Source organism: Labeo rohita, unplaced genomic scaffold (assembly GCF_022985175.1).
Source record: "Labeo rohita strain BAU-BD-2019 unplaced genomic scaffold, IGBB_LRoh.1.0 scaffold_388, whole genome shotgun sequence".
In the NCBI taxonomy this organism is placed as follows: Eukaryota; Metazoa; Chordata; class Actinopteri; order Cypriniformes; family Cyprinidae; genus Labeo; species Labeo rohita.
In genome coordinates, this window is record NW_026129306.1 from 1 (window position 1) to 8133 (window position 8133).

An 8133-nucleotide genomic window follows, 5' to 3' on the forward strand; every position below is an offset into this window, starting at 1 on the left:
TGGTGTATCCTGCTAATATCACATACTGTCAGTGTAAAATTAGAAATCATATTAAAAAAGTGACGTGTTGGATAATAAACTTGGTGAATAAATGAGTGTATGATCAATGCATTTCTATTATCAGCAAAGCTGAATTATGATTACAAATATGCAACAAAATAAATGTTATTTTAGCATCACTTAAAAGTACAAAAAGTCTTTAAAATCATGTAAATAACTCTTTATGTAAATGAGTCACATTGTGATGATTCGATTCACAATTATGCCAGTAAGCATTTTCTTCTGTAATGTTCAAGACTTTATACTGCTTCTTCAACTGTATCACTTCATCAGATTTCACCAGCATTTCAAATAAGGTTAAGCTGTGAAACACCATGACAAAGCTGGTTAAGACCTCCGTTACACAAGAGGATTCATACATTGAAAAAAAGACTGATGTCAGACCAAAAAGTTTATATTAATAATGTATATAATATAGTATAGAGAGCTGGACAAGGATAGTTTACATCCCGTGATGATATAAATGATCATTCAGTTGAGATTTCCTATGCATTTATCTTTTAGGTTTTTACATTATTTTGAATTTTAAATTCTTCATGCAAATCCAAATACAAACATGTTGGTGGTTTGAGTTTGAATGGCTTTTAACTAGTCACATATTTTTAAACCTTTTTATTAAATCAATGCTGCCATTTACATATAAATAGTCATGTTATGTCTAATGGAGAAGAAATGGTGAGGAAGCAAACGTGTTAAGCAGAGAAACACGTCTCTGACTAGAATAGATTCACTACTGAACAGTCACATTAAAGTCCGTATCAGCAGGTAGCAGGTACTGATCTCTGGTGGCATTGTGTTATGCTGAATAGAAATTATATAGCATCATGGTAAGATTCTGTAACGCCACGCCAGCAGAGGGAGCCCTCACCCACTGACTGACTGTTGCTGCTCCCTCTGCTGCTTCGTTGGTTGCTTCCTGTTTGGTGGCCATAAAAGGAGGCCTACACCAAACAGGAAGCGTGAAGTATTGTTTTGCCTAGCAGACTCTACCAAGCGTTTCTCCACTGTTGTTTATCTGGTTTGTTATTGCAACATTTTTTTGTTCTTTTGTCATAGTTTAGTCTTTGTTTTCTGTCTTAATTTTGCCCTGTTCCCTGCCATTGTTTTGCCCTGTTTGATAGCCTTGTTTATTTGATACTTTGGATTGCTCTCCCTGGTTTTTGACTTTCTGCCTGTTTGAAGGATTACGCCATTGCTCTGTCTTCGTTGCCACTGTCTGTCTGGATATTGACCCTGCCTGTATTAACCACGATCTGTTTGAATAAAGCCTGCACTTGGATTTTACACCCTTCCTACGAGTCCTGCCTGTTACAGATTTGTACAATGTGGTCAATAAAAAGAAATGTTATTTGGTATATGGCATACCAACGGATTGCCGACATTATGCACTTATTAGATCATATTAATTGAAAGATTATGTAATATAGCTAATTTCAGTATACTGCAGGACTGTTTAAAATGAACAGGAATGTGAAAACAGTGATTAAAATGAAGAATTTAAAAGAAATGGTTACCAGTTGCGGGACCTGAGATCTCATACACTTCCAATACAAGTTAATTAGTCAACAAAAGAACGATTTCATCACACTTTCGTGCATTTACTTGTAATTTCAAAAGTCCTAAAGTCCACACATCCTAAACAGTGACTGCTTATTTTTGCTTCTGTTCTTTTAAAGTCTCGTGTCAAAAACAGTGACTCAAACTACTTACAGTTTGGTGAAATACAAAGGTCTGAATCCAAAATGTCATTCATATGGAGTTTTTCTCGAGTGGTACAGATGTCCAATTCATTGAAAAGTTAATTAGTAAACATAAGAACTGTTTTCACCAACCTTTAGTGCATTTACTCATAATGTCAACACTGTGGCAAAGTCTGTCACAGTTTTTGCGTGTGCCGGGATTCTGACTGGCATGAATTTCTGAGGTGAGGCAATTACACCTGATCAATCAATCAATCAATCAATCATGTTTATTTAGACAGCGCTTTTTAACAAAACAGGTTATGTCAAAGCAACTTTACAGTATTAAATAGGACAACAGTGTGTCAATAATGCAAAAGTTCCATGTTGCAGCAAACCTGATGAAAAAATTAAATAAATTACTTAATAATAATAACAGTAAATTAGGCTTTTTAGGAGTTAAAGTAGGCCTATTATTTTTTTCTGTCATTTTCACAAAATAAATACCAAAAGGGTGACCAGGACCCCAATACAAAGCAACTTGAAGCAACTACAAATAAAATGAAACGACATGAAATACTGATTTGAGTTTATGCGGCTGTTGACATACACCAAAGATATTGACAATGGATACACTGCCAAAGCTGCCAAGGAACTTGATTCCTTCCCATAAATTAATATCAAATGCTTAACCTTCCAGATGTTGTAAAATCTGATTGTGTGATGTTAAACTTCTCAGCAGTGAAAGATTATCTTGATATCATAAAGGGCAAACCAGGCCAGAAGCCAGGCCGCTAGAAAGCAACAAACTTTAAGTTGGCTTGAGAACGCATAGCCTAAAAGTTTGAAGCAGTTGTAAAAGTATAAAAGTTGATGTTGCTATCATGATTTAGCACATTGCTTATATGATACCAATGTAGAAACATAAACACCACACATGCTATTATTAGTGAAATACTAATATATTTTTTTTTTAAGCTGATAGCATCCAAAAAAGATAAAGCATATTTTTCCATTATGCTGGTTTCAGATTTTGGCAAAGGTTTAAATCACAAATCACTGAAAACATAGGAAAAAACAGAGGGGGAAAAAACTCAGGCATCATGTATAAGAGTTAAACCACTTGCTGACTTGACTTGATGACTTTTGAAAAGAAATAATTAGGACAGTTTTAAAACAGTAACACAAATCAATCAGAAAACTCTGATATGAGCTGATATCTTCACTACACTGACTGCATTGGCAGTGTCTGGGTGGTTTGTGACATTTGTGTTCCCTCTTCAGAGAAAACTCTTTCAAAAACACGTCTTAGAGAAAGTTTAACATTGCTCTTAAAATTCCACCCCATGAAAACATACAGAATGGGGTTCAGACAGCTGTTGAAATACGCCAAAGAGATGGCCAGTGGATCCACTGCCACAGCTGTCCAATAGCTTGATTCTTCTCCATACATTATTATCAAGTCCACTGTGTGATACGGCAACCAGCAGAGAAAAAGGGCCACGATTACAGCCAACATGATGCGAAACGCTCGTCCAGAGTGAAAATGACTCCTGCCTAACTTGCGTGCGATGAATCCATAGCATGTTGTGATGCATATGAGAGGAACCAAAAAGCCAAACACAAATCTGATGATGATCAACCTTCCATACATTTTATTATGCTCTTCATCAGGTTGATAATGCAGGCAGAGTGTTCTGTTATATACTGTGTAAGTGTCTCTTAACATCATGAAAGGCAGACTAAGAACTGAAGCCAGAACTAGGCCGCTACACAGGACAGTCGTGCAATTAACAGACTGCGATGATTTTGAGCCCAAACCGGTGTGATCACCTGAGTAAACCGATCCAGACTAATCAAGGTCAAGGTGAAAACACTGGCAAACATGGTGATGAGCATAATGAAGGGGAGAATCTTGCACATGATGGATCCATACGACCAGTGTGTTTATCCTCAACGCTCAATGCGTAGAAAAGAGTGGAGAGGCAACACAAGAGATCAGCAATCGCTAGATTGAGAAACCCAACTGTATTAACGGTCCTCTTCATCTTCAATCCAGCAACATAGGATCAAGGTCAGGTAGTAGAAGACCAGAGAACTTACTTTCATTGGATATTCCAAAATATAATAATAATAATCCTCCAATGCTGTGATTGAGCTGAAGTGCCTGGTTTATCCTGCTAATATCACATATTATCAGTGTAAAATTATAATCATATTTGAAGTGTTGTGTCAGATAAGAAACTTGACAAATAAATTAACATATGATCAATGCATCTCTATTATCAGCAAAGCTGAATTATGATTGCAAATACACAACTAAATAAATACTATCTTAGCATCACTTAAAAGTACAAAAAGTCTTTAAAATCATGTAAATAACTCTATATAAGCAATCATGACTCACGTTGTGATGATTCGACTCACAATTATGCCAGTAAATGTTTTCCTCTCTAACGTTTGAGACTTTATACCACTTTATCACTAACTTTATCACTTTATCAGATTTCACCAACATTTCAAATATGGTTAAGTTGTGAAACATCATGACCAACTCCATGTAAAGCTGGTTAAAACTTCCTGTCACACAGGGGAATTCATAAACTGAATAAACACTGATGTCAGACTACAAATAGCAATTTAGCAAGTAAATACACGCAGGAATTGCAAGTCAATTTTGTTTACATTCCATTTACATATACACAACTGTTTACAGACATTCATAATATTAATTTATAATATATTATTGTTTGTTTGTAATGTGATTATGTATCTATATTAATAATGTATGTATAGTATAGAGAGCTGGACAAGGAGTGTTTACATTTGGTAATGATATAAATGATCAATCAGTTGAGATTTCCTATATATTGCTTTATATTTTAGGTTTTTACATGTTATTAAATCTGCAAAGTTTCATTTTGAATGTTAAATTCTTCACGCAAATCCAAATACAAAATTGTTGGTGGTTTGAGTTTGAATGGCTTTTAACTAGTCAGTGGGAGATTTTCAAACATTTTTAACCTTTTTAGTAAATCAATGCTGCCATTACAAATAAATAGTCATGTTATGTCTAATGGAGCAGAAATGGTGAGGAAGCTACTTGTGTGAGATTAAATGTGTTGAGTAGGGAAACGCATCCATCTGAATAGAACAGATTCACTACTGTACAGTCAGCAGGTCGCAGATACTGACCTCTGGTGGTGTTGTGTTATACTGAATAGAAATTACATAGAATCATGGTAAGATTTGTGAGTGATGACAATCAAGTCTTTAACTTTCAAAGCTGATGAGAACTATTTTTCGATCGTTTAATGCTTTTTGGGAAGTTGTAATATGCTGTGGTGTGACATGCCAAAAACATTTTCAACAACATTTTGCTGATTTTAAATGAATATTATGCATTTATGAAATCATATTAATTGAAATAGTAATGCAGCTCATTTTAGTACACTGCAGGACCGTTTATAATAAACAGGAATGTGAAAATAGTGACTCAACAAAGGACCACTTCATCCCACTTTCCATGCATTTACTCGTAATGTCAAAAGTCTGTCATAGTGAGATATTTATATTTAAAGAAAAAAGTAATTAATTCATAATAACATTAAATTAGTTTATTAGGGTTACCTACAGTTAAACTGGAAGTTAAAAAAAAATGTATATAGAGCAGGTTAAGATTAACAGAAGCAGTATGTAAAGAAAAAAAATATTTAAATCTCCATTCTATTTATCCTTCACTATGAACATTAACTTACGGTGTATGAAGTCAAAACATCCATTTCTGGAGCCCTAATTGTAGCTCTGCAGGATTGTGATATGTGCCATAAAAACAGAGAATGGAATAGAGTGATGACACTCTGCTGCATGTAGACCAATGTAGAAACATACCATACACCACACATGCCACTATTAGTGAAATATTACAAACTTTTTTTAAGCTGATAGCATTCAAAAAAAGATAAAGAATATTATTCCATTATGCTGTTTTTTGACTTTGGCAATGGTTTATCACAAATCACTGAAAATATATAAAAAATAAAGGAAAAAGCTCAGGAATCATGAATAAGTGTTAGACCACTTGCTGATTTTGACTTGATGACTTTTGAAAAGAAATAATTAGAATAATTTTAGAACAGTAACACAAATCAATCAGAAAACTCTGAATAAATGAGTTGATATCTTCACTGCAATGAGTGCATTTGCAGTGACTGGGTGGTTTGTAACATTTGTGTTCCCTCCTCAGAGAAAATTCTTTCAAAAACACGTCTTAGAGAAAGTTTAACATTGCTCTTAAAATCCTGACCCATGAAAACATACAGAATGGGGTTCAGACAGCTGTTGAAATACGCCAAAGAGATGGTCAACGGATACACTGCCACAGCTATCCAATAACTTGATTTCTCTCCATACATTATTATCAAGTCCACTGTGTGATACGGCAACCAGCAGAGAAAAAAGGCCACGATTACAGCCAATATGATGCGAAACGTTCGTCCAGAGTGAAAATGACTCCTGCCTAACTTGCGTGCGATGAATCCATAGCATGTTGTGATGCATATGAGAGGAACCAAAAAGCCAAACACAAATCTGATGATGATCAACCTTCCATACATTTCATAATGCTGTTCATCATGCAGGCAGAGTGTTCTGTTATATACTGTGTAAGTGTCTCTTAACATCATGAAAGGCAGACTAAGAACTGAAGCCAGAACTAGGCCGCTACACAGGACAGTCGTGCAATTAACAGACTGCAATGTTTTTGAGCCCAAACCGGTGTGATCACCTGAGTAAACCGATCCAGACTAATCAAGCTCAAGGTGAAAACACTGGCAAACATGGTGATGAGCATAATGAAGGGGAGAATCTTGCACATGATGGATCCATACGGCCAGCGCTTATCCTCAACGCTCCTAGTTGCGTAGAAAAGAGTGGAGAGGCAACACAAGAGGTCGACAATCGCTAGACTGAGAAACCCAACTGTATTAATGGTCCTCTTCATCTTAAATCCAGCAACATATAGAACAAATGTGTTTTCAGGAACACAGAGAATCAAGGTCAGGTAGTAGAAGACCAGAGAAATCACCTTCATTGGATATTCCAAAATATCATCATAATCTTCCATTGCTGTGATTGAGCTGAAGTGTTTATTCTGCTAATATCACATATTATCAGTGTAAAATTATAAATCATATTTAAAGTGTTGTGTTATTTAAGAAACTTGACGAATAAATGAATATATGATTAATGCATTTAAATTATCAGCAAAGCTGAATTATGATTACAAATACGTAACTAAACAAATACCATTTTATCATTACTTAAATGTACAAATAGTCTTTAAAATCATATAAATAACTCTATATTAGCAGTCATGACTCACCTTGTGATGATTCGATTCACAATTATGCCAGTCAATGTTTTCTTCTCTAACGTTCAAGACTTTATACCACTTCTTCAACTTCATCACTTCAGGAAAAAAAAAAAAAAAAAGAGACAGTGATCAATGATTGACGACAATTGTCATAAATGGTAAAATATTAAAATCTGGATTTAGGCTACACACACACACACACACACACACACACACACACAGTAATAGTATAGCATTTGTAGCTGTATATACAGACCTTTGCATTTAAAACCGAATACATAAAAACAAAAATTGAGCATTGTTAATGCACGATATTATCGGACTGATATCGGAATCGGCCGATAATGACTTCAAATGTAAATATCGGCATCGGCCCAATATGAAAAATTATGCCAATATGTTTTGCCGATAAGATGAATATGTTAACTCACATGTGCTAAGGGTGTGCTAGGGATTAGATCATGTCAGCAGTGTGGCTCATTCTTGAAGCAAAGTTTTGACTGAATGAGGAGTAGATTCACTGTTTTGGATCGCTGCATTTAAACTGAGAATACACATACAGAATGATGCATAGCAATAGCGCGTGCAGTGGCAGCAGTGGCTGTAGGAGAAAACGCGCCGTTGTTCCATTTGGGATAATTTACTGTTGCCTGTTTCATATCCAGTCACTAGATCGCTAAATGCACATTTTAAATGGTTTTATGGTGCTCTTTGTTGTATTTTGAAACCCAAAGGCTGTGTTTGCACATGACATGATCTGCATTTAAAATAAAAAGTAATTACGGCGCAGGGTCAGTGAATTCTCTTTCTTCGGCGGCGCCATGGCAAAACACACTTGTTACCGACAAAGATAACATTAGAATAGTTGTTGTTTCTTTCCTTTTAATTCCTTTGTGCAGAACTCACAATTTACAGACTTTGTATTGAAGTCTCTTTGTTATACATCGTTGTAGGCTTGTTTTGTTTCTGTACATATGTGTGTATGTGGTCAAACTGTAACAAAATAAACAACATAAATCA

General features: G+C 35.3%; 2 pseudogenes; both read right to left on the reverse strand.

Moving 5' to 3' along the window:
- Window positions 1-3097: 3097 nt before the first annotated feature.
- On the reverse strand, window positions 3098-4287 carry LOC127160562 (C3a anaphylatoxin chemotactic receptor-like; annotated as a pseudogene).
- Window positions 4288-5923: 1636 nt separating this feature from the next.
- LOC127160563 (C3a anaphylatoxin chemotactic receptor-like) lies at window positions 5924-6876 on the reverse strand (annotated as a pseudogene).
- Window positions 6877-8133: the final 1257 nt, after the last annotated feature.